General features: G+C 46.4%; 1 long non-coding RNA gene, 1 other non-coding gene and 1 pseudogene across 3 annotated transcripts; 1 reads left to right on the top strand and 2 right to left on the bottom strand.

Annotated features, from left to right (window-relative positions):
* Window positions 1-12594: 12594 nt before the first annotated feature.
* On the bottom strand, window positions 12595-15942 carry LOC121581150. Of its 2 annotated transcripts, none has more exons than XR_006003169.2 (3): window positions 15756-15942; window positions 14798-14880; window positions 12595-13428 (listed from the first exon to the last, which is right to left on the bottom strand). It is a non-coding gene; the product is annotated as an uncharacterized LOC121581150 (long non-coding RNA). The 2 variants fall into 2 exon arrangements; XR_006003168.2 differs by having other exon boundaries at window positions 15784-15931.
* A 93-nt stretch (window positions 15943-16035) lies between these two features.
* On the bottom strand, window positions 16036-16107 carry trnae-cuc. Its single transcript has one exon. It is a non-coding gene; the product is annotated as a tRNA-Glu (tRNA).
* A 96-nt stretch (window positions 16108-16203) lies between these two features.
* LOC121581148 overlaps window positions 16204-25754 on the top strand; it is a 27359-nt pseudogene continuing 17808 nt past the window's right edge.

Raw genomic sequence — 25754 nt, 5'->3', positions numbered from 1 at the left:
CTCTTGATATGCCACACCTGTCAGCCACATCATAATTAGCTTACGTTGATTGGACTAAATAGTTTTGGGTATATTTTAGTTGTCACCGTATTAAACTAATTATAGGTGATTTGATTATGTTGAAATGTTGAAGTTGAAATGACGCTGGAATAGTGGAGGCAGCTCCTGTTTTCTTTTTGACTTGTGGTAACTCTTCGTGGTTCTAAATCAATGGTTGTGTAGTAGTCCAAAAATTTTGTAAACATTAAATTGCTTGACCATGCTGTAGGTCAAGTAACTGTTTGTTACATGCAAAATGCTTTGTGGACTTCAACGGACAGATGTTGCTCTCTGGTTTTGTGATGAAACAAAGGTGTGGTTGAATTTATTCTGCCAATCTTCGTATTGTCTCGGCCTTAGGCCTATATATCTCGGTGGCAAGGTATATGAACTAACAGGTTATAGAGCAAACAACATAATTATCACAACTTCTTTTCCTGGATTGGCTTCCCCAATGATTTTACCCACGCACCACTACTGGAAGTAGGCCTAGCCTACTAACTGCTCTGACTTGACAGGACCTATGAAAGCTATTCTTTCACTAAGATCCATACTGTAGCCTATGTAGCCCTTTGCTTTCACCTATCCAACTATCTCACGTCAGTGGCTAGCAGCTACTTAAAAAAACATTTACATTTACATTTTAGTCATTTAGCAGACGCTCTTATCCAGAGCGACTTACAGGAGCAATTAGGGTTAAGTGCCTTGCTCAAGGGCACATTTACGTCATTTAGCAGACGCTCTTGTCCAGAGCGACTCACAAGTTGATGCATTCACCCTATAGCCAGTGGGATAACCACTTTACAATTTTGGGGGGTAGGAGGATTACTTTATCCTATCCCAGGTATTCCTTAAAGAGGTGGGGTTTCAAATGTCTCTGGAAGGTGGTGAGTGACTCCACTGTGGGGGGAGGGGGTAGAAGGATTACTTTATCCTATCCCAGGTATTCCTTAAAGAGGTGGGGTTTCAAATGTCTCCGGAAGGTGGTGAGTGACTCCACTGTGGGGGGGGGGGGGTAGAAGGATTACTTTATCCTATCCCAGGTATTCCTTAAAGAGGTGGGGTTTCAAATGTCTCCGGAAGGTGGTGAGTGACTCCGCTGTCCTGGCGTCGTGAGGGAGCTTGTTCCACCATTGGGGTGCCAGAGCAGCGAACAGTTTTGACTGGGCTGAGCGGGAACTATGCTTCCGCAGAGGAAGGGGAGCCAGCAGGCCAGAGGTGGATGAACGCAATGCCCTCGTTTGGGTGTAGGGACTGATCAGAGCCCGAAGGTACAGAGGTGCCGTTCCCTCGCTGCTCCAAAGGCAAGCACCATGGTCTTGTAACGGATGCGAGCTTCAACTGGAAGCCAGTGGAGTGTGCGGAGGAGGGGGGTGACGTGAGAGAACTTGGGAAGGTTGAACACCAGACGGGCTGCGGCATTCTGGATGAGTTGTAGGGGTTTAATGGCACATGCAGGGAGGCCAGCCAACAGCGAGTTGCAGTAATCCAGACGGGAGATGACAAGTGCCTGGATTAGGACCTGTGCCGCTTCCTGTGTAAGGCAGGGTCGTACTCTCCGAATGTTGTAGAGCATGAACCTGCAGGAGCGGGTCACCGCCTTGATGTTAGCGGAGAACGACAGGGTGTTGTCCAGGGTCACGCCAAGGCTCTTCGCACTCTGGGAGGAGGACACAACAGAGTTGTCAACCGTGATGGCGAGATCATGGAACGGGCAGTCCTTCCCGGGAGGAAGAGCAGCTCCGTCTTGCCAGGGTTCAGCTTGAGGTGGTGATCCGTCATCCATACTGATATGTCTGCCAGACATGCAGAGATGCGATTCGCCACCTGGTTATCAGAAGGGGGAAAGGAGAAGATTAGTTGTGTATCGTCAGCGTAGCAATGATAGGAGAGGCCGTGTGAGGATATGACAGAGCCAAGTGACTTGGTGTATAGGGAGAAAAGGAGAGGGCCTAGAACTGAGCCCTGGGGGACACCAGTGGTGAGAGCACGTGGTGCGGAGACAGCTTCTCGCCACGCCACTTGGTAGGAGCGACCGGTCAGGTAGGACGCAATCCAGGAGTGAGCCGCGCCAGAGATGCCCAGCTCGGAGAGGGTGGAGAGGAGGATCTGATGGTTCACAGTATCAAAGGCAGCAGACAGGTCTAGAAGGACAAGAGCAGAGGAGAGAGAGTTAGCTTTAGCAGTGCGGAGGGCCTCCGTGACACAGAGAAGAGCAGTCTCAGTTGAATGACCAGTCCTGAAACCTGATTGGTTTGGATCAAGAAGGTCATTCTGAGAGAGATAGCAGGAGAGTTGGCTAAAGACGGCACGCTCAATAGTTTTGGAAAGGAAAGAAAGAAGGGATACTGGTCTGTAGTTGTTGACATCAGTGGGGTCGAGTGTTGGTTTTTTGAGAAGGGGAGCAACTCTCGCTCTCTTGAAGACGGAAGGGACATGGCCAGCGGTCAAGGATGAGTTGATCAGCGAGGTGAGGTAGGGGAGAAGGTCACCGGAGATGGTCTGGAGAAGAGAGGAGGGGATGGGGTCAAGCGGGCAGGTTGTTGGGCGGCCTGCAGTCACAAGTCGCAGGATTTTATCTGGAGAGAGAGGGGAGAAAGAAGTCAAAGCATAGGGTAGGGCAGTGTGAGCAGGACCAGCAGTCAGCAGTGTTATTAGACTTAACAAACGAGGATCGGATGTCGTCAACCTTCTTTTCAAAGTGGTTGACGAAGTCATCCACAGAGAGAGAGGAGGGGGGAGGGGGGGATTCAGGAGGGAGGAAAATGTGGCAAAGAGCTTCCTAGGGTTAGAGGCAGATGCTTGGAATTTAGAGTGGTAGAAGGTGGCCTTAGCAGCAGAAATAGATGAAGAAAATGTAGAGATGAGGGAGTGAAAAGATGCCAGGTCGGCAGGGAGTTTAGTTTTCTTCCATTTCCGCTCCGCTGCCCGGAGCTCTGTTCTGTGAGCTCGCAATGAGTCATCAAGCCACGGAGCTGGAGGGGAGGACCGAGCCGGCCGGGAGGATAGGGGACACAGAGAGTCAAAGGATGCAGAAAGGGAGGAGAGGAGGGTTGAGGAGGCAGAATCAGGAGATTGGAGGGAGAAGGATTGAGCAGAGGGAAGAGATGATAGGATGGAAGAGGAGAGAGTAGTGGGAGAGAGAGAGCGAAGGTTGCGGCGGCGCATTACCATCTGTGTAGGGGCAGAGTGAGTAGTGTGGGAGGAGAGCGAGAGAGAAAAGGAAACAAACTAGTGGTCGGAGACAAGGAGGGGAGTTGCAGTGAGATTAGTAGAGGAGCAGCATCTAGTGAAGATGAGGTCAAGCGTATTGCCTGCCTTGTGAGTAGGGGGGACGGTGAGAGGGTGAGGTCAAAAGAGGAGAGGAGTGGAAAGAAGGAGGCAGAGAGAAATGAGTCAAATGTAGACGTAGGGAGGTTGAAATCCCCCAGAACTGTGAGGGGTGAGCCATCCTCAGGAAAGGAGCTTATCAAGGCGTCAAGCTCATTGATGAACTCTCCAAGGGAACCTGGAGGGCGATAGATGACAAGGATATTAAGCTTAAATGGGCTAGTGACTGTGACAGCATGGAATTCAAATGAGGAGATAGACAGATGGGTTAGGGGAAAAATTGAGAATATCCACTTGGGAGATATGAGGATTCCTGTGCCACCACCCCGCTGACCAGATGCTCTCGGGGTATGCGAGAACACATGGTCAGATGAGGAGAGAGCAGTAGGAGTAGCAGTGTTTTCAGTGGTAATCCATGTTTCCGTCAGCGCCAAGAAGTCGAGGGATTGGAGGGTAGCATAGGCTGGGATGAAGTCTGCCTTGTTGGTGTTATGATTTAACTGGATAGAACCCAAATGCAGACAAGTACACCAAGCCAGAGAAGTTTTAACAGGTTTATTATAATGTTCAATAGTCCAGGTTTCCAATAAATGGGGAAGAGCAAGTCCAGGTTACAGTGAGGGTACAGATCCAGGTCAGGGCAGGTGTGGTACCGTAATGTCCTAGTGTCCGTGGGGAGTCCAAAGGAGAGGTCCGATAGTGGAGAGCAGGATGGTGGTGGCAGGAGTGAAGCGGAGGCAGGAGTCAGGTTCCAAATATATGGTTGTCTTGACTATGATCTGACGATGAGTGGCAAGTTTGACCGGGTCTTAAAGGGCTGAGGTGATTATGGTGAATGAGCTGCAGCTGGAACCCTGACTCCCGCACACCAGACTTCACTCCTGCAATCAAGGACAAACAGAGGGGAGGGGAAGAGCAGAGAGAGAGCTACCTAGCAGCAGTAGGCCTAACAGTACCCCCCTCTACGGACGCCACCTGGCGGCCGACAGGGTTTATCGGGATGTAACCGATGAAATTCACGGACCAGAGCAGGATCCACAATGAAGCTCCTGGGCACCCAGGAACGTTCCTCAGGACCATAACCCTCCCAATCCACCAGGTAATGGAAACCACGACCCCGGCGGCGAACATCCAGAAGTCGCCGGACAGTGTAGACAGGACCCCCACCCACGATCCGGGGCGGAGGAGGGGGACGAGAGGGCGGGCACAGAGGGCTGACAGACACAGGCTTGATCTGGGATACATGAAAAGTGGAATGAACCCGTAGGGAGGCAGGAAGCTGTAGCTTAACCGCGCAGGGGTTAACAATAGACAGTATCTTGAACGGTCCTATAAAACGCGGCGCCATCTTCTTAGATTCTACTTTCAATGGAAGATCACGTGACTTAAGCCATACCTCTTGACCAGGAGAGTAACCGGGAGCCTGGGACCGGTGACGGTTGGCTTGCCTCTGCATGTATGACGAAGCTCGGGACAGAGCTACCCTGGCCTTCCTCCAGACCTTGAAGCAGCGGCGCATGTGGGACTGCACCGAGGGTACCGCCAGTTCCCTCTCTTGAGAAGGGAACAGGGGAGGTTGATAACCCAGAGCACACAGAAAGGGAGACAAACCAGAGGAAGCGTTAGTCAAGGTGTTATGAGCATATTCCACCCAGGGGAGCATGGAGCTCCAAGACCCAGGGTTAGACCCTGTGACACAGCGGAGAGCGGTCTCCATCTCCTGGTTCGCTCTCTCGGCTTGCCCGTTGGTCTGGGGGTGATATCCAGAGGACAGGCTGGATGTGATGCCCAAAGCTTTACAGAAAGCTTTCCATACCTGGGAGACAAACTGGGGACCCCTGTCGGAGACAATATCAGTGGGCAGACCATGAGAGCGGAACACATGTTCAACCAAAATATCAGCCGTCTCTCTGGCAGTGGGCAGTTTAGGTAGGGCCAAAAAATGAGCAAACTTAGAAAAACGATCAATCACAGTAAGAATGACAGTCTTTCCAGACGAGGGGGGAAGTCCAGTGACAAAATCCAAAGCAATGTGGGACCAGGGCCGACTGGGTATTGGCAGAGGTCGTAGATGACCAGCGCTGGCCTGGGTGGAGTTCTTACTTCGTGCACAGACCGTACAAGCAGCAATGAAGGCTTGAGTGTCCGCCTCCATCCTGGGCCACCAGAACTTCCGTCGCACAAAGTCAAGGGTCCGAGTAACTCCAGGGTGACAGGTAAGGGGAGACGAGTGAGCCCACTGAAGTACCTGGGAGCGAACAGACTCAGGGACAAACAACCGGTTAGGAGGACCGCTCCCAGGGTCAGCTTGATGATGTTGAGCCTGTCTAACAATCCCTTCGATGTCACATGTAATGGCCGCAATACTGCAGGTAGGAGGCAAGATGGGTTCAGGGTTACTACCAGTATCAACAGCAGAATGAACACGAGACAGGGCGTCAGGCTTGACGTTGCGTGACCCAGGACGGTAAGACAGAGAAAAATTGAATCTCCCAAAAAATAGTGCCCACCTGGCTTGACGGGGATTGAGCTGCTTAGCTGACTGGATGTATGCCAGATTCTTGTGATCCGTCCAAACGATGAAGGGTTGTTCCGCCCCCTCCAACCAATGCCGCCACTCCTCGAGAGCCAGCTTAACGGCGAGCAGTTCACGATTGCCAACATCATAATTCCTCTCTGCCTGAGAAAGCTTCCGTGAAAGAAAAGCACAGGGATGCAGTTTGTTATCTTCAGGAAAACGTTGGGACAAAACCGCACCTACCCCAGTGTCGGATGCATCCACCTCCACGACAAACTGGCGGTCTGGGTCCGGCTGCATCAGAATGGGAGCCGAGGCGAAGCGATGTTTCAGTTCTTCGAACGCTGATTCGGCCCCCTTCATTCCAAGCGAACGGTAGTGAGATGGAGGTGAGAGCGGTGAGTGGTGCCGCAATGCGGCTGTAGTCCTTGATGAACCTCCTGTAGAAGTTCGCAAACCCCAGGAATCGTTGAAGTTGTTTGCGGGTGGAGGGGGCTGGCCAGTCCGTGACTGCAGAGATCTTAGCTGGGTCCATCCGCAACTCCCCTGAGCGATTATGTAACCCAAAAAGAGGTCTCAGACACATGAAATTCACATTTCTCCATCTTCACAAATAGTTTGTTCTCCAACAACCTTTGCAACACCTGGCGCACATGTAGTTCATGTTCCTGGGAGGACTCTGAGAAAATCAGGATATCATCCAGATAGACAAAAACAAAACGATTCAACATGTCCCGAAGGACATCATTCACGAGTGCCTGAAAAACAGCAGGGGCATTAGACAAACCAAAAGGCATGACCAGATACTCAAAATGTCCCAAGGGTGTGTTGAAGGCAGTCTTCCATTCATCACCTTTACGAATGCGCACCAGGTGATACGCATTTCGTGAGATCAAGTTTCGTAAAGATGGTAGCACCATGAAGGAGGGGAAAAGCAGAATTAATCAAAGGCAGAGAATACTTGTTCTTAATGGTGATATTGTTAAGTCCACGGTAATCAATACAGGGTCTGAGGGTCTTATCCTTCTTAGCAACAAAAAGAATCCTGCTCCTACAGGTGACGAGGAAGGACGCATAATACCTGCCGCCAAGGAGTCCCGAATGTAGTTCTCCATAGCCTCCGTCTCCGGCCGGGAGAGATTGTACAGGCGACTGCTGGGGAGCGGGGCTCCTGGCTGGAGGTCAATGGCGCAGTCATAAGGCCGGTGAGGAGGAAGAGAAGTAGCTCTGTGTTTGCAGAAAACGGATGCCAGGTCATGATACGCGTCAGGAACAGCAGAAAGATCCATGGACTCCAGTGGAGGTTGAGGCACAGTACTGGCAGGAGTCTGAGCAGAACACAAACAATTCACATGACAAAAAGTGCTCCATGAAACAATGCTACCTGTCACCCAATCAATGTGTGGATTGTGTCTTATGAGCCAGGGGATACCAAGGACCAGGGGGTCTGTGGGCAGTCGATAATATGGAATTGAATGTTCTCCTGATGATTTCCCGACACTCTAAGACACACAGGAACAGTCTGATGGGTAATACGGGTCAACAATTGTCCATTTAGACCCTTAGCCTGCAGCGGACAGTCCATAGGAACAGTCTCCAAATCCATCTGTTGAGCCCACTCTCTATCCAAAAAGCTTTCGCCGGCACCAGAGTCAATCAGCGCACTAACCGAGAAATTCTGAGACTGCCACTGGAGGGATGCCTGGAGCAGAATGCGGGGAGAAGAGGAAGAATCCGCTGCTCGGCTCACCAAAAACTTCTCCCATTAATGATGAGCCGGGCCTTTTCCCCGGACGAACTGGGCAGGAAGGAACGAAATGACCAGCTTCTCCACAATACAGGCAGACCCGAGCCTGAATACGACGTGCACGCTCCTCTGAGGACAACCGTACCGACCCACCTCCATGGCTTCGGGTTCAGTGCTCCTCGTATCGACTCGGGAAGACACGGCTTTCTCCGTAGGGGAAGATGCAGGGAGGAGTTTGTTGATGACAGACACTCCTCTCCCGGCGGCGCTCCCGAATCCGATTATCCAACCTGATAGTGAGTGAAATAAGATTATCCAGCGTAGGCGATTCATCATATGACACCAATTCATCCTTTAAAGTCTCAGACAAAGCATTGATGAACACTCCTTGTAATGCCTCGTCATTCCAACCACTCACTGCTGCTAAAGTCCGAAACTCCACTGCCATCTCCGCCACACTACGAACCCCCTGCCGAAGAGAAAACAACCGTTTCGCAGCCTCCTTGCCTCGTACGGGGTGGTCAAAAACCTTCCTCATCTCCGTGGTGAAGGCCACGTAAACGTTGCAAATGTCCGACTGACTCTCCCAGACCGCGGATCCCCAGGCACGAGCGGAACCGCTAGTAGAGTTGATAAGGTAGGCAATACGGGCTCTTTCTGAGGCGTAGGTGAGGGGCTGTTGTTCAAACACTAACGAGCATTGAGTCAAAAACTCGCCACAGGTTCCCATGTTCCCGTCATAGCGCTCTGGAGCAGGAACAAAAGGCTCTCTGATCTGGGCTGAAGGGGTAGTAAGGGCAGACACTTGATTGGTGAGTAATTGAACCTGATTAAGCAGCACCTGACTGTCCTCAGCAATCGTCTTAAACAGGGTATCATGTCGGCCAAGTAAAATGCCCTGATTGGCTATGGCAGTCCAAATTTGAGTGCACTCTGGGGTGGTATCCGAGCTACTGTCTGCTGGGTTCATGTTGGTCAGATCATACTGTTATGATTTAACTGGATAGAACCCAAATGCAGACAAGTACACCAAGCCAGAGAAGTTTTAACAGGTTTATTATAATGTTCAATAGTCCAGGTTTCCAATAAATGGGGAAGAGCAAGTCCAGGTTACAGTGAGGGTACAGATCCAGGTCAGGGCAGGTGTGGTACCGTAATGTCCTAGTGTCCGTGGGGAGTCCAAAGGAGAGGTCCGATAGTGGAGAGCAGGATGGTGGTGGCAGGAGTGAAGCGGAGGCAGGAGTCAGGTTCCAAATATATGGTTGTCTTGACTATGATCTGACGATGAGTGGCAAGTTTGACCGGGTCTTAAAGGGCTGAGGTGATTATGGTGAATGAGCTGCAGCTGGAACCCTGACTCCCGCACACCAGACTTCACTCCTGCAATCAAGGACAAACAGAGGGGAGGGGAAGAGCAGAGAGAGAGCTACCTAGCAGCAGTAGGCCTAACAGTTGGCAGCAGAACGGCAGTTCCAGAGGCTGCCTGAGACCTGGAACTCCAGGTGAGTGGTGCGTGCAGGGACCACCAGGTTAGAGAGGCAGCAGCCACGCGGTGTGAGGCGTTTGTGTAGCCTGTGCGGAGAGGAGAGAACAGGGATAGGCAGAGGCATAGTTGACAGGCTGCAGCAAATGGCTACAATAATGCAGAGGAGATCGGAATGAAATGAACTAAACATCTGGGAAAGGAGAGAGGGGGGCCTCCCTCACCACAACTCCCAAATATAACTCTCCCAACTTCCACCTCAGAAACTATATTTGTTGTAAACTACAGCGGTTCAATGTTTTCTAGGAGTAGACTAACTCAGCTAGCTAACTAGGTGCAGCACGAACGGCACAAACACACAGAGAGAGCCAAACTAACGTTAACTAGTCACCCATGTCCTGAATTCCCTGAACGACTCGGGCTATCAATATGTAAAAAAACAAAACACAGATGTAGGTTATGACTTACCCCTAGCAGCTACTGTTAGCTAGCCAAGTGCAAAGCTAGCCACTGAATTGACTCAGCCAGTTCGCGTCTGTTCGCTAGGTCGTTCCAGCTATTGTTTACTAGTAGCTATCCAGGTAGCAACAAGCTAGCTAAATTTCAAGCTCAGTAGCCACTTGCTACCTAACGTTAACGGTTCAGACATGAGGTTAGAAAACAGCTGAATGGTAGGCAATTATTGTATGTAATCATTGTAGGCAGCCAGCTGGCGTAACCACAGGCACTCCCGGGCGTGAAATAACAATACCGTTGCTAATAGCTACTCGCCAGCTAGTCCAGGTGGAGGGTTAGCCAGCTAGCTTCGTGCTACGCCCGGCGCCGCCGAATACAATACTAACCTACAATAATTACATACAACAACCCACGATAACTACCAACAATACCTAACTACAATCTAAATACATATGTAGGTTATGACTTACCCCTAGCAGCTACTGTTAGCTTGCCAAGTGCAAAGCTAGCCACTGAATTGACTCAGCCAGTTCGCGTCTGCTCGCTCGGTCGTTCCAGCTATTGTTTACCAGTTAGCGTTAACGGTTCAGACAATGAGGTTAGAAAACAGCTGAATGGTAGAAAACAGCTGAATGGTAGGCAATTATTGTATGTAACTATTGTAGGCAGCCAGCTGGCGTAATTACAGGCACTCTCAGGCGTGAAACAACTATACCGTTGCTAATAGTTGCCAGTAGCTATCCGCCAGCTAGTCCAGGTGGTGGGTTAGCCAGCTAGCTTCTAGCTTCAGCCGAATACAGCTAGCTTCGTGCTCAGCCGAATACAATACTAACCTACAATAATTACATACAACAACCCACGATAACTTCCTACAATACCTAACTACAATCTAAATACATAGTTTTAGCCTTACTCGACAAAGCCCAATCTATGTATAAAGCCAAGCTTACCCGACGACCTCACCCGACGACCACCACTCTTGCAGAACTATAAAAGCGCACCGTGTGCGCTTTTATAGAAAGAAGAGTACAAAAGGACGTTATGGAAATTCAGTCAGATCTCGAATTTTGGATTATGTGCGTATTGTTTTGTATTGTTTTCTAGGTATTATTACTGCACTGTTGGTGCTAGAAACACAAGCATTTCGCTGCACCTGCAATAACATCAAAGAATCTGTGTATACTATTGGGGATTTTCAGTAGACTATATGTTAAACTATATGTTAAACATAGTTACATCTTTTCAGACTATAAAAGTAAACATAGTTCATCACATGACAAGCAGTAAGACTAAGTGGTACAGAAGGAAGAGGCCTGGAACAGAGCCAGGAGATGGACCTGGGAATGGACCTACTATGTGTGGGAACTGTACACTATGCATGAGAAACTGTATATGGTTGAGAATTGATTATGGCTCAGAAAATGGACCTGCCATGTTTAAACCATGTTTAGTCTCCTGAGTGGCGCAGTGGTCTAAGGCACTGCATCGCAGTGCAAACTGTGCCACTAGAGATCCTGGTTCGAATCCAGGCTCTGTCGCAGCCGGCCGCGACCGGGAGACTCATGGGCGGCGCACAATTCGTCCAGGGTAGGGGAGGGAATGGCCGGCAGGGATGTAGCTCAGTTGATAGAGCATGGTGTTTGCAACGCCAGGGTTGTGGGTTCGATTCCCACGGGGGGCCAGTATATAAAAAAAAAAAGATGTATTCACTAACTGTAAGTCGCTCTGGATAAGAGCGTCTGCTAAATGACTTAAATGTTTAAGTATCGATTGATATGTTTAAGAATAAACAGAGCAGAGCCAGGAAATGGCTCTGTTATTTTTACATGACAGGGCTTCCCACTATTGTTTCCAGAAACTGAATATAGAAGGAAGTGAAGTCAGATTTCGCCACTATTATAAAATAAGGAAGTCGGTCGGAGCGGTCAAACGGTGAACACTGGAAACAATGACGGAGGAACTAAACAGGGAGGAAACTCCTCCCAGACCTGGACTAAAGCATCCGCCAACTCCTGGACAGTCTGTGGTGCAACGTGGCGTTGGTGGATGGAGTGAGACATGATGTCCCAGATGTGCTCAATTGGATTCAGGTCTGGGGAACGGGCGGGCCAGTCCATAGCATCAATGCCTTCCTCTTACAGGAACTGCTGACACACTCCAGCCACATGAGGTCTAGCATTGTCTTGCATTAGGAGGAACCCAGGGCCAACCGCACCAGCATATGGTCTCACAAGGGGTCTGTCACATGTCACGTCTGTCACATGTGCTCAGTGTGAACCTGCTTTCATCTGTGAAGAGCACAGGGCGCCAGTGGCAAATTTGCCAATCTTGGTGTTCTCTGGCAAATGCCAAACGTCCTGCACGGTGTTGGGCTGTAAGCACAACCCCCACCTGTGGACGTCGGGCCCTCATACCACCCTCATGGAGTCTGTTTCTGACCGTTTGAGAAGACACATGCACATTTGTGGCCTGCTGGAGGTGATTTTGCAGGGCTCTGGCAGTGCTCCTCCTGCTCCTCCTTGTACAAAGGCAGAGGTAGCAGTCCTGCTGCTGGGTTGTTGCCCTCCTACGGCCTCCTCCACGTCTCCTGATGTACTGGCCTGTCTCCTGGTAGCGCCTCTATGCTCTGGACACTACGCTGACAGACACAGCAAACCTTCTTGCCACAGCTCGCATTGATGTGCCATCCTGGATGAGCTGCACTACCTGAGCCACTTGTGTGGGTTGTAGACTCCGTCTCATGCTACCACTAGAGTGAAAGCACCGCCAGCATTCAAAAGTGACCAAAACATCAGCCAGGAAGCATAGGAACTGAGAAGTGGTCTGTGGTCACCAACTGCAAAACCACTCCTTTATTGGGGGTGTCTTGCTAATTGTCTATAATTTCCACCTGTTGTCTATTTCATTTGCACAACAGCATGTGACATTTATTGTCAATCAGTGTTGCTTCCTAAGTGGACAGTTTGATTTCACAGAAGTGTGATTGACTTGGAGTTACATTGTGTTGTTTAAGTGTTCCCTTTATTTTTTTGAGCAGTGTATATGCAAATAGTGACAATTTACAAATTCATACACTTTATACATTCAAGACACTACACTAACCTGTTATTGGTTGAAAATACTGTACTACCACATAACTATACAAATATTAATAAATGTTGGCATGAAAAGATGGAACATCGTAAAACATAATGTAGTAGTACTAACGAACGCTTTACTTCCTCAAGGGATGCAAACTATGATGCAGCTAGGCAAACTACCTAAGGAGGTGGAATGCACAGACCATTTCCTGGAAAAAATGAACAATTTGTTTGACGTTCTGAACTCAAGGTATCGTAAATCAAATGTAAATGCAATCAGTACAGGGTGTATTACACAGTTGAAAACCTTGCACATAGAAATCACTATCAAACCAACAAGCTTTTTCCTTCTAGATCTTGCTGGGATAGAAATCCATGGAGGAGGGCTCTCAGACAAGAGAACAGCTTCAAGCTGGATTTCCTTCGGGAAGCAATACGATGGATTGACACATGGAAATGTAAGTAAGTTGATTTAAAACAAATACATTAAAATATGCCATGCTTCTTCCACCTCAAACTAGACTAGGATCCACTCACTGACACACTTTACAGAAACCAAGATTATATTACTCCTGTAATGCAAGACTATTTGGACTCCCATTCTGACCAATAGACACACTATTTGACCAGTGGAGGCTGCTGAGGGGACGACGGCTCATAATAATGGCTGGAACGGAGCATTGGAATGGCATCGAACATGATGTTGCGTGCCAACTCAGAGAATCATCCCCCGGTCATGGCCAGTTGCATCTTCCCACTGCTTCAGACAGTGACCCTACAGCAATTACAACGGTAAACAACTTCAATATGACACAAACAACTTTAAAAAGAGGTGTTTGTATTACTCACAAATATTAATTCACAGATCAACACTGCCGAAGGGGATGCAGATGGTGATTGTTTGAAGGATAAGATCCTGAGCTATATAAGCAGATGGCTTGCACAGGAGGTGCAGAAAGAGGCAATCCTCCATGACTGTAAGGCATGCGAGAGGCTGCTGGTCCACATCGGTTCTGAGCATAACTATGCTAAAGGATACGATCAGGTACCTCTATTATGCATGGGAAAACTTGAATAGATTCTTAAATATAAATCACTTGGAACTGGTTTCCTGGTGTTTTTCCAGTATTTTATGTCCAACAATATTATTATTTTTATTTTTTTTTGGCCTCAGAAAACTTTAGGGGCCAAATAAGACCACCCATGGGACAAATTCGGCCCGCGAGTTGGGGGAACCGTGCTTTGTCCTCACCGTAACTCAGAAACTATTTCCAATGTCCGCCTGGTAATGGTTCTGTTCAAAACAAAACGATTGTAAAATCATTTTGATTATAACACCTGGTTCTAGCTCAGTACTGTAGAGAGTACATCCATTCATACAAACGCTGTTCGTCCGTGCTCATCCATGTTCTAGCTGTTTCTAGCTCTTCAAGTAAACAAATACGTCCTGTTCTCTCTCAGATGTGCGGTCCTGAATGATTAGCTAGCTAAACTAGCTAGCTACTCTTTGCTATTTTTCTGGCACGTGCAGAATCAGATTTATTGCGCTACAGTAGCTAGCTAACGTTAGCAGAGAAATATATATTATAGTGTATATATTGAGCTAGCTACTATTTCTCTCTTATTGCCCATGTGAAATTATAAAATGTATTATGATAAGAGTAACGGATTAGCTATAGTTAATAACCTCACTCAATTATATTGTACCAATAGTCTCCAGTATTGATTCGCAAACTGACAACTGTTAACTAACGTCAGCTAGTTTCTTGCATGTGCGGAGCCCAGCTAATTTAACATTATTGATTTAGCTAACTGTTAGCTACTGTTAGTTCCTCAGCATGTTTTTCTAATGGAAAATAGCTAGCTAGCTACAGTTCTCGCTTGCATTTTACAATAGCTAATGTCTGTAGCTAACTCTTAGCTACCTACAAACAATAACGTTCTTTAGCTAATGCCAAACAGTTAACGCCCACAACAAAGTGTTTTAATATCTGATTTATAGAACATGTATAACATTAAACGCATAATCTAACTGCCTGTAGCTCAGGACCTGAAGCAAGGATATGCATTTTATTGGTACCATTTGAACCATTAGTCATTTAGCTTTTATCAAACAAAACTATGCTACATTTGATCCCACCTACTCGGCTCACTTGCCTCCCATTGGAAACGACAGGATGTGGTCTGTGGAGTATGTCTGCACTTGTCCTCTGCCATCTCAGTTAACCTGATGAAAAACAGTTAACATGGTGACCATCAAAGTTTTTCATTGTTTTTGGGCTCACCATGTTAACTGTGAAAAACAATGCAAAATCCTTGGAACCAGAAGTTGTTCCGTGCGTAATAAGCCTACGCTAGGCGTGTCAGTTAAGAACAAATTCTTATTTACAATGACGGCCTACACCGGGCCAATTGTGTGCCGCCCTATGGTACTCCCAATCACGGCCGGTTGTGATACAGCATGGAATCGAACCAGGGGGTCTGTAGTGACCGCTGCGCCACTCGGGAGCCCAATAATGGTACTTTCGATTGCAGTCAAAAACGGTACTTTCGATTGAGTATGTAGAAGTGCAATCCCTTTCCCTGGAATCGAACCCTTGCGGCGGCGGTGAGAGCCCCGAATCATAACCACTAGACCACCAGGGAAACTATAACATTTAGAGAGAAAAATGACATAACATATATCACCGTACGTAAGCGTTCTAGATCGTGTGACGAAGACTTTGTCCGATTGGACAGTACCAGTAGCTAAATGAAAGTACTCAAACTTGGCTTTTTCGAGGGAAGACCGGAGCGCACGGCGAGCAAATCACTCAGCAGTATCGGTGTGTGGGTCAAATCACTGGGAAAGCCAATCCATGAAAAAAACGCCATATTACAACCTATGTGTTGTGATAATTGCGTTGTTTGCTCTATAACCTGTTAGCTCATAGCCATAGGCCTTGCCACCGTGATATATAGGCCTAACTCCGAGACAATAAGAAGATACAGTAGCAGAATAAATTCAACGCAACATCTGTCTGGTGAAGTCCACAAAGCATTTTTCATGTAACAAACAGTTACATGACCTACATCATTGTCGAGCAAGTTAATGTATCCTACATTTTCAACGGGTCACGGGAAAGCTCACCGCACGTTGGCAATTGTCCAAAGCAGCCTTGTAGTACTCCCAAGCATCTGCACTTTTCCTTTGCCATTTTAGTTAACATGATAAAAAAACTTTTAACATGGTGACCATCAAAGGTTTTTCATTGTCATTCACAGTTAACATGGTGAAAAACAATGAAAAAGAAATTGTTCAGTGGGTAATTAACCTATTAATTTTTTGAATAATCCCAAACATTAAAAAACTATACTTTCAATTGAAGGGATTCAAAAGCAGTTCCCTGACCGGGAATCGAACCCGGGCCGCGGCGGTGAGAGCGCCGAATCCTAACCACTAGACCACCAGGGAAACTATAATATTTCCAGAGAAAAGTGACATAATATCTCTTTCCATGGGTTCCGTATCGTTTTTAGCCTTCGGAAGAATTCTCTGTTCCTACTCCGATTGGACAGCAGCTACATGAAAGTACTCAAACGTGGTTTTCGAGAGGGAAGAGGGGAGTGCGGTCAGCGCAAGCGAACACTCAATGAATTCAATCGGTGAGCGAATCACTTTAGTCGTACAGGTAAATCATATCTATTACTATTACCCATCAACCCGTTGTCAATATATCTTGATAACCACTTCTGAAAAATATGCTTACTGATAGTTGACACGAAAGTAACGTTAGCTAGGCCACTACTCAGCTAATTTCCCCCCTACTTCGGACACTTTCCAGCAGTTAGAAGACTAAATCACCTCGAGCTCAACATTAAATGGACTGAAAAATAACTGTAAAACTGTACGTTTTGCGACTAAAGACACCCTTCTAGCTAGCTGACCACTGAATTTCATTTCAATTTATGTAAGTAAAGTTAGCTTTTGAGTTTTCAAAAAAAGAATATAAATATATACAGTACACATTTTGTGGGACACGCTGTATATTGTACAATTCGACTGCGCGACAGACCACACATCATTTAGTATCCAACTTTTTACCTCTGAAACATAGCTAATGTTGCTAACGTTAAATGTTGATAGAACTGCTAAGTAACCAAAACGGAAATCCGGAAAAAAAAAAAAAATCCATAGGCCTAATAGACACATGCTCAAACTCGCACACTTTTGATAGACTTAAAGGGGCAATCTGTAGTTGCTACATCCATTTTTGGACTTATAAATTATATATATTAATGTAAAGATATAATTTAATCATATTATGATATGTAGTAGAAAGCGATGGGTTAGAAGAAGCCTACATAACCAACCCATTGTAGTGTATTGGATTATGTCTGTGTTAAATGTTTTTCATGAAGAAATGGAATGTTGTTTGTGTTAGTAGCAAGAGGGAATGTTTTGGGTGTGACGCCAAATACAACAGACCGGAAGTGTCTTGTAGACAGGGGAGACTGGGGATTGGCCAGAAGAGGGGGTAACCCTTATTTTGGCAGTGTCTATATAAGAAGGGTTTTAGACAATAAACCCCAGAGCAGCCATTAGAATGGGAGGACACTGCTCTCCAGACCTCGTGAGTCTGTTACTCATGCTGAAGCTTGTGGTCTGAATAAACCTTATGATCAACGTTCAGTATGAGCAGACTCCTTTTGTTCATCAGCAATAATTGCCACCACTCACTCGATACGACACCATAAAGTAAAATGTAACATTGTTTTGTCAATTCCTGACTACAAGCTACAAGCCTAAATCCACCCAGGGTGCTCAAAGCACTCCCAACCTGCAGGGGCAACCATGCAACCGGAGCTGTTGAAACCAACCACCAGGAAGTGCTCTGGGGACCATATTAACGTGCGCACCCACAAGCAGTGCATGTGCATGGCATCGAAATGTTTGGTAAAAGCTTACTTGGCTCTCACTCATTCCTGAGAAGAGATACCAATGACCACAGCTCCTGATCATCCAAAGACGCAACTGGTAGGACAGAATGTGTTGTGAATTCATGCTTCTATATGCCCTTTTGTTTGGTTGTAACATACAATACAATTATTAATTAAATTAAATAGTGAAGACTTCATTATGTGAACGTAGAACTTGACAGTAACGTTACTATAATCATGTGTATTGTTAAATGTTTAATTAGGATATTGATATTTAATTATTAACTTGCAATGATCCTAGGTTAATCTAAATGATGAAATGATTGTTTGGTTAGGTTGAGGATTCAGTAACATTAGTTTATGCTTATTTTTGAGAAAGTGGAATTGAGAGTTATTTGTAACTAATCCATGGGTTTTGTTTGTGTGTTTTGAAGGTTATCAACCTATTCTGTTCCATCTTTATGACAATAAAAAATCATAAAGTGAACAGTTTTGAGTTGTCCTTTGCGTTCATCAAGGATAAAGCCGTTTTCAAGTTTGGGCAGAGCTGTGGTCAGCCAGAAATCACGCAGAACTTGACAGTTGATAACCAGCGCGGCAGTGAAGACGAGGATCAAAGGGCTGAAGTCAAGCTGTCGACGCAAAGGAAGAATTGCCTGTGAAACTCTACACCATGGCCAAGGAAACTTTTGGGAAAACAGTCAAGCAACTGAAGCAAGAGCGGACCTTAGCCAAATCTGCTTTCACCAGACAAGCGAACTACCTGAGTAAAGCTGCAGCTGGTATGATTAAGCATGAACTACAAGAGGAGTTCAGCAAGCTCAGTTCCCTGGCTAGAAGTGTCGGTGATTCAAATGATGACTACGCGGCTGGCCTACTGGCTGAAGCGGGAACTAAGGGAGATGAAGAGGTCAAGCTCGACAAGGACCAGCATGCTGATCTTGAAAGGACGATTGAAGAGTGCGACATGAAATTGGAGGAAATCCGAGAGGCAGTCCAATTCAACCTCTGGCCAAGATACGGTAAAGAGGAGGTAGACTTTGCAATCCAAGAAGCGGAGAAAGCCTGTGACAGAGCCAAAGAAACCCCCGTCACTGCTATTAACAGGGACGGCTATGAACTACAGCTGGAAAGAGCGAGGAAGCTAATCCATGATGCAAGTGAAAGCCTGAAAGACTGGGAAAAATGGGTCCCACACGATGAGACTGCAGAGCTGAAAGGCAGAGTAAAAGATCTGAGAATATTCGGCAGTAACCTCGAGGCCAAAGAACAGAATTCCTCATCGCACAGAGAATTGCAGAAGAGGACAGAAGACCTACAGAGCTTCAACCAAGAGCAGTCCCACAACCAGTGGTGAGAATAAAACCAACCAGTCTACCTAAATTCACTGGGCTTAGGAGGAATTTCCACAGATGGAGGAAAGACTGGGAGAGCCTGCAAAAGCAGGGAGAGCCGACTGGTTCAGTGGAGGTGAAGAAGTTTCAACTTCTTGACAGTGTGGACGAGAGAATATGTAGAGACCTGCGCCTGTCAACATATAACAGTGCTGAAGACATGTTTAGAGTACTCCAAAACCGGTATGGAAACAAGCCAACAATTGCTTTGGAGATAATTGAGGACCTGGAGAGGATCCCTCCTTTAAAGTCACACCAACCAAGGAAGGTTATTGACCTGATTCAAGCTGTGGAAAAGGCCCTGAATGACCTCACGGAGCTCGAAAGCAGTGGAGCCATAAAGAATCCCCTTGTCATCAGATCCATAGAGAGCAAGCTGCCGGATAACATGAAGAGGGACTGGCTGACATTCATGGTCAACCCAAGAAATGGGGTCACACCTGACAATCACTTCGACAGCCTTCTAAGATTTTTAAAGACACAAGAGGACATACTGGAGAAACTAGACCAGTTGGGTGTAAGTGAAAACCCTGAAAAGAAAGCTACGTACCCGGAGAAGCGGTATGCTTCCACAAGGTCCACGAGAAAGGGAGGATGCGTTGTGTGTGGAGATGAAAAGCACCGTGAGAAGATTTTCTTTTGTAAGCAGTTCAAAGAACTAAAGCCTAGTGAGAAGCTGAATGCTGTCGAAAGACTGGGAGCATGCAGAAGATGCCTCAGATGTCATGGAGAGGATGAGGAATGTACGGACACTTACCTTTGCAGAAACAGAGACTGCAAAAGAGGAAGCTCCTCGGATCACCATTTCTTTCTCTGCCTTAAAGGAGGGGCTAAGAGGAAAGAATACGTGAAAGTGGAAAAACCCAGCACCAGGAGGCAAACATTCACAGAGGAGCAAGAGAGATTAATACGTGAGCTCACCCCGGACGTGGCAGAAAAATTCAGGAATGCTTTCACCAACATGGCAAAATCACACTGCACTGGAGGAAGCCTTCCTGGGGTAATGGACTCAAGCACACGTGAATTACCAGTTATTCTTATGCTTCTCGAAGTAACTACGAACGCAGGGCAGAAAATTGGAACTCTCATTGACTTAGCATCAGACACCAACTACATCACTCACACAGCCGCCAGGAGACTGAAGCTTCGAAGTGAAAGGATCACACTAGTCGTCCATGGAGTTGGAGGCATGGCCATGAAGGTGAAGACCAAAAGATACTTACTCAAGGTGAGAGTCAAGACACCAAGAGGCACGGAGAAAGCTCATGAGCTGATCTGTTATGGGTTGGATGAAATTGCAAAAGTTCACAGAGCAATCAAAGCACAACACCTCAAGAAGTTCTTCCCCGATACCAACCTGGAAGACCTTCACAGACCAGAACATGTTGAGCTTCTCATAAGCCACCGTGAAGGAAGACTTGCTCCACAGAGAGTAAAGGTAGTAGGAGATCTTGTCCTGTGGGAGAGCCCTTTAGGAAAGACCGTTGGAGGAGCACATCCAGACCTCTGTGAAGTAGTGGACATGGCCCTGCACAATTCTGAAACTCATTTTGCACGATCTATGAGAATCACAGCAGTAAAGTATCAAGAAATTGCTGAGATGCAAGAATCTAGAGCTGAAACTAAAACCACTGTGATTGGCAAAGAGGTCTTGGACTGGTGGAAGTGGGACAGCATTGGTGCGGCCTGTGAACCCATGTGTGGAGGATGTCGTTGTGGTAACTGTCAACCAGGAGGCAAAGACATGACTCTTAGTGAAGAAAGAGAGCTTGAGATAATCAGGCAAGGTCTCAGTTACGTGGAGTCAGATGTGCATAGTCAGGAGCCTCACTGGGACACAAAATACCCTTGTATTGAAGATCCAAGTTCCCTGCCCAACAACAGAAGCGCAGTGGAAGCCACGTTTCTGAGGACGGAGAAACAACTCAAGAGAGAACCAGATTGGCGTGCAGCATACACAACTCAAGTTCATGAGATGGTGGAAAGGAAGGCAGCAAAGAAACTCACTAGAAAGACCATTGCCGACTGGAAAGGTCCAGTATGGTACGTCAGTCACTTGATAGCACCAAACCCACACTCTATAACTACACCTGTCCGACTGGTATGGAACAGCAGCCAGAGGTTTAGAGGAAGCAGCATGAATGACCTTCTTCTGAAAGGGCCTGATGTACTTAATCCTATTCGAGCGGTACTGCTAAGGTTCAGGAGAGGAATCCATGCTGCTCTCGGCGACATCAAAAAGATGTACAATTCTGTGTGGCTCAAAGACCTGGAGATGCACCTCCATAGATTCCTCTGGAGAGACGGTGATGATGGGGACATTGAGGAATATGCCATCACCAGGGTCAACATGGGCGATCGACCAGCAGGGTGTATCGCACAACTAGCCATGAGAGAAACAGCGAAGTTGCCCATGTTCACACATCTGAAAGAGGAACGGAGGGTCCTTGAAGAGGATTCCTACGTAGATGACATCCTGACATCCCATAATGACCTGGAAAAGCTAGACGGAACCACCAAAAAAGTCGAAGAAATCCTAAAGGCAGGTGGATTCTTCCTCAAGCCGTGGGTCCGATCAGGCCAAAGTGGGAGGCAAAGATCTACATCAGAACATCCAACATCATCAGATGAAGTCTTCATCCTCCCCCAACCAAGTGAGAGAAGGAGACAACAGAGCCCTTGGAGTTGGTTATTTAGTCGAATCAGACAAACTGTACCTCATGACCTCGATAAACTTCTCAAAGAGACAAAAGAAGATGAGGATCAGTCAAGATCTCGTTGGAGAGGAAGTGAGAATGAAAACTCCAAACCCACTGACCAGAAGGCAACTGCTTAGCCAAGTAGCTAGTTTGTATGACCCAATAGGCCTTGCAACACCTGCCAAACAGAAAGGAGCCATTTTAGTCAGAAAAGCATTCCAAGAAACTGGAGGCAAAGCTCTAACAAGAGACACATGGGACACACCTCTGTCTGAGAAACTTAGAGGAGAAGCAATCCACCTGTTTGAGGAATACAGACACCTCAACCAAATTACCTTCCATAGAAGCCTGACTCCAGTCAAAAGGATTGGAGAACCCTGGGGAATAACATTCTCAGATGGGAGCGACCAGAGTTATGGAGCAGTGGCATACTTCAGGTGGGAGACCGAGCAAGGCATCCTGGTCCGTCTTGTTGAGTCCAAAGCCAAGCTTACACCACTTGACCAAAAGGGAGAACCAGTGAAGGCTGAAGTCTGTGGTGCTGTGTTCGCTGCAAGACTCAGGAAATACATTGAAAAGCACAGTCGGATGCAAGTAGGACGTTGGATCCATCTGGTAGATAGTCAAACTGTGCTGGGTGCAATCCAAAGGGACAGTTATGGGTACCAGACCTTTTTGCAAACAGAGTGGGAGAGATCCAGAAGTCCACATCAGTTGAGGACTGGAGATGGATTCCAGGTGAGCAAAACATTGCTGACCTCGTGACAAGAGGAGCAACCCCAGAGGACCTCAAAGAGAACTCTGTGTGGCAGAACGGCCCAGAGTTTCTGAAACGACCTGTAGAGGATTGGCCGACAAAATCAGCCAAAGAAGTCGCTGCAGATGCCAAAGAAGGCATAAACAAGCTCCAAAGGAAATGTTTTACAGCAGCACTGACCCGAGCGCAGGTGGGGAAAAAAATCCAACATGCTCCACGTATACCAATATCTCCAACCTCTGACAAAGGTAAAGACCTGCAAAGCAGCCCTAATGGAAGAGGGCACCAAATCCAAGTCCAAAGACCACCTTCTGGTTATTCAGTGGGGAATATCCTTAACATCAGCAAGTTCAGCAGTTTAACCAGGTTGACAAGAGTCATTGCCTGGGTGTGGAGAGCTGCCACAAGGTGGAAAGAAATGCTAGCCAAGACCACCACCACAAGCAAGCCAAAGAAAAAGGAAATTCCTTCAGCTCTTGAGATCAAGTCCAGAATCAAGAAAGCTACACTTACCATCATGGAGTGTGAAGATGCACTCAGGGATCTCTTCCTTGCAGCCCAAAAGGATGTAACCTGGCCAGACACCACACTCAGCAGGCTTGCTGTGGTTAAAGAGGAAAACACTGGACTCTTGCTCTGTGGAGGAAGATTCCAAATCTTTAATGAAGAAAAACTGCAGTACCAATCTTGCCCTGCACGTCATGGGTATCCTCCCTTCTAGCTCAAGAAGCCCACAAGACAAATCATGAAGACATCGCAGGCACACTCCTCCGGATGAGAAGGAAAGCGTGGGTGGTAAGAGGCCGGAAACTAGCTCAAAAGATCGTGGATAACTGTGTGACATGCAGGAAACTTAAGGCCCGGAGATGCCAACAGATCATGAGTGACCTTCCATCGGAGAGAATAACACCAGCCAATCCCTTTGAGTACACCACAGTGGACTTATTTGGACCTTATGAAGTGAAGGATGAGGTGAGAAAGAAGGTGAAACTTAAGGTGTGGGGAATTGTCTTTTGCTGCATGGTGTCAAGAGCTATGCACACAGACCTTGCCAGAGTTATTGACGTTAACACTGACAAGAAGGGAATTGTGAGGGATGTATATCTCCGATCCTTCCCCAGCTACCCAGTCACAACTGTGAAGCCCACTAAAAAGATGGAAAAACATTCAATCAAGATACCAGCAACAGTTCTTCACAGGGATGTCAGACGGATAGTTGTCTTGCTTCCAGTTGAAGAGCAGCAGCAACAGGATCAAAAATAGAGTAACTGAATCCAACACATCACAGTTCTGTGTGACCTCCTTGGGTTGAAGAACCAGGAGGTCAAGTGGGAGGTGTTTTGTCAATTCCTGACTACAAGCTACAAGCCTAAATCCACCCAGGGTGCTCAAAGCACTCCCAACCTGCAGGGGCAACCATGCAACCGGAGCTGTTGAAACCAACCACCAGGAAGTGCTCTGGGGACCATATTAACGTGCGCACCCACAAGCAGTGCATGTGCATGGCATCGAAATGTTTGGTAAAAGCTTACTTGGCTCTCACTCATTCCTGAGAAGAGATACCAATGACCACAGCTCCTGATCATCCAAAGACGCAACTGGTAGGACAGAATGTGTTGTGAATTCATGCTTCTATATGCCCTTTTGTTTGGTTGTAACATACAATACAATTATTAATTAAATTAAATAGTGAAGACTTCATTATGTGAACGTAGAACTTGACAGTAACGTTACTATAATCATGTGTATTGTTAAATGTTTAATTAGGATATTGATATTTAATTATTAACTTGCAATGATCCTAGGTTAATCTAAATGATGAAATGATTGTTTGGTTAGGTTGAGGATTCAGTAACATTAGTTTATGCTTATTTTTGAGAAAGTGGAATTGAGAGTTATTTGTAACTAATCCATGGGTTTTGTTTGTGTGTTTTGAAGGTTATCAACCTATTCTGTTCCATCTTTATGACAATAAAAAATCATAAAGTGAACAGTTTTGAGTTGTCCTTTGCGTTCATCAAGGATAAAGCCGTTTTCAAGTTTGGGCAGAGCTGTGGTCAGCCAGAAATCACGCAGAACTTGACAAACATCCATGTATGGCCAGCTACGGAAACTTGAACATGGATTTGTCCTGCAATAGATGTCTTTCAATTGGTAACATACATTTTTGTCTTCTTCTAATGCCTCTTAAGGGGAAAATAATCTAAAAGTAACTGAATGTAATCAGGTTACTGAGTTTGGGTAATCCAAAAGTTAGATTACTGATTACAATTTTGGACAGGTAACAATTAAGTGTAACAGATTGCACTTAGAAAGTAGCCTACCCAACCCTGGTGTTTGGTTTGTCTTTTTAAGATCATAGTGGCTAACCAGGGTGGGATAATGTCAATGTTGCATTCATTAGGTAGTAGCTGGGAGCTTGCGGTGTCTGATACTTGTGAGATTAGTTTATGACAGTTTGCGGTGGAACATGTGAAAATTGCATATACTTTCAGAATTGTTTGGCGAGCCACTATTCAATCTTGATTTGTAATCAGAACAATTTAAAATTAATTTGTTTGTCATTTAGCAGACGCTCTTATCCAGAGTGCATACATCTTTTTTTTCTTCTTCATACTGGCCCCCCGTGGGAAACAAACCCACAACCCTGGCGTTGCAAGCGCCATGCTCTACCAACTGAGCTACAGACAGGCTTTTTGATATGGAGACAGAACTAGCCAGAATATTCTAGAGTCTTGACCATGCTGTATGTTTCCTTCTCTCTTCTCCAGTGTCAAAGACGAACGTGTCAGTGCATGAAGACAAAAACAAAGTCCCCAATGTCAAGGTGAGTCTTCAATCCAGGGATGAACTAACTATCCCTCACCCAGTAATCTGTCACAGAGTTAGACTGCAGCCACCTTTTAACAAAAAACATGGTGTCACCTAACCTTGCTAATGTAGCTATTCCCTATGAAAATACACATTCTCTGAAGATATGTATGCACGCACTAGTGCAAGTCGCTCTGAATAAAAGCATCTGTTGAAATGGCATTTATTATTATTATTATTATTATTATTATTATTATTATTATTATTATTATTATTATTATGTTATTATATTTAGGATGGATAAGATGGCCCAGTGTCACATCATTGTTTGTTTTTTTGTCCACAGTGATGCACTGAGAGATTTGTCTGCAGCCAAGAGGAAGTCATGGACACCATCGACAAAGGCAAATCTGACAGACACGTAGCAGTTACATGTAAGAGACCAAACCAATTATGTGTCCCAAATGGCACCCTATTCCTTTATAGTGCACTACTTTTGATCAATCCCATAGGGCTCTGG

The sequence above is a fragment of the Coregonus clupeaformis genome, chromosome 14 (assembly GCF_020615455.1).
Source record: "Coregonus clupeaformis isolate EN_2021a chromosome 14, ASM2061545v1, whole genome shotgun sequence".
Classification (NCBI taxonomy): Eukaryota; Metazoa; Chordata; class Actinopteri; order Salmoniformes; family Salmonidae; genus Coregonus; species Coregonus clupeaformis.
Note: the sequence above shows the minus strand (reverse complement) of the source record. Positions and strands in the feature narration are given on the sequence as shown.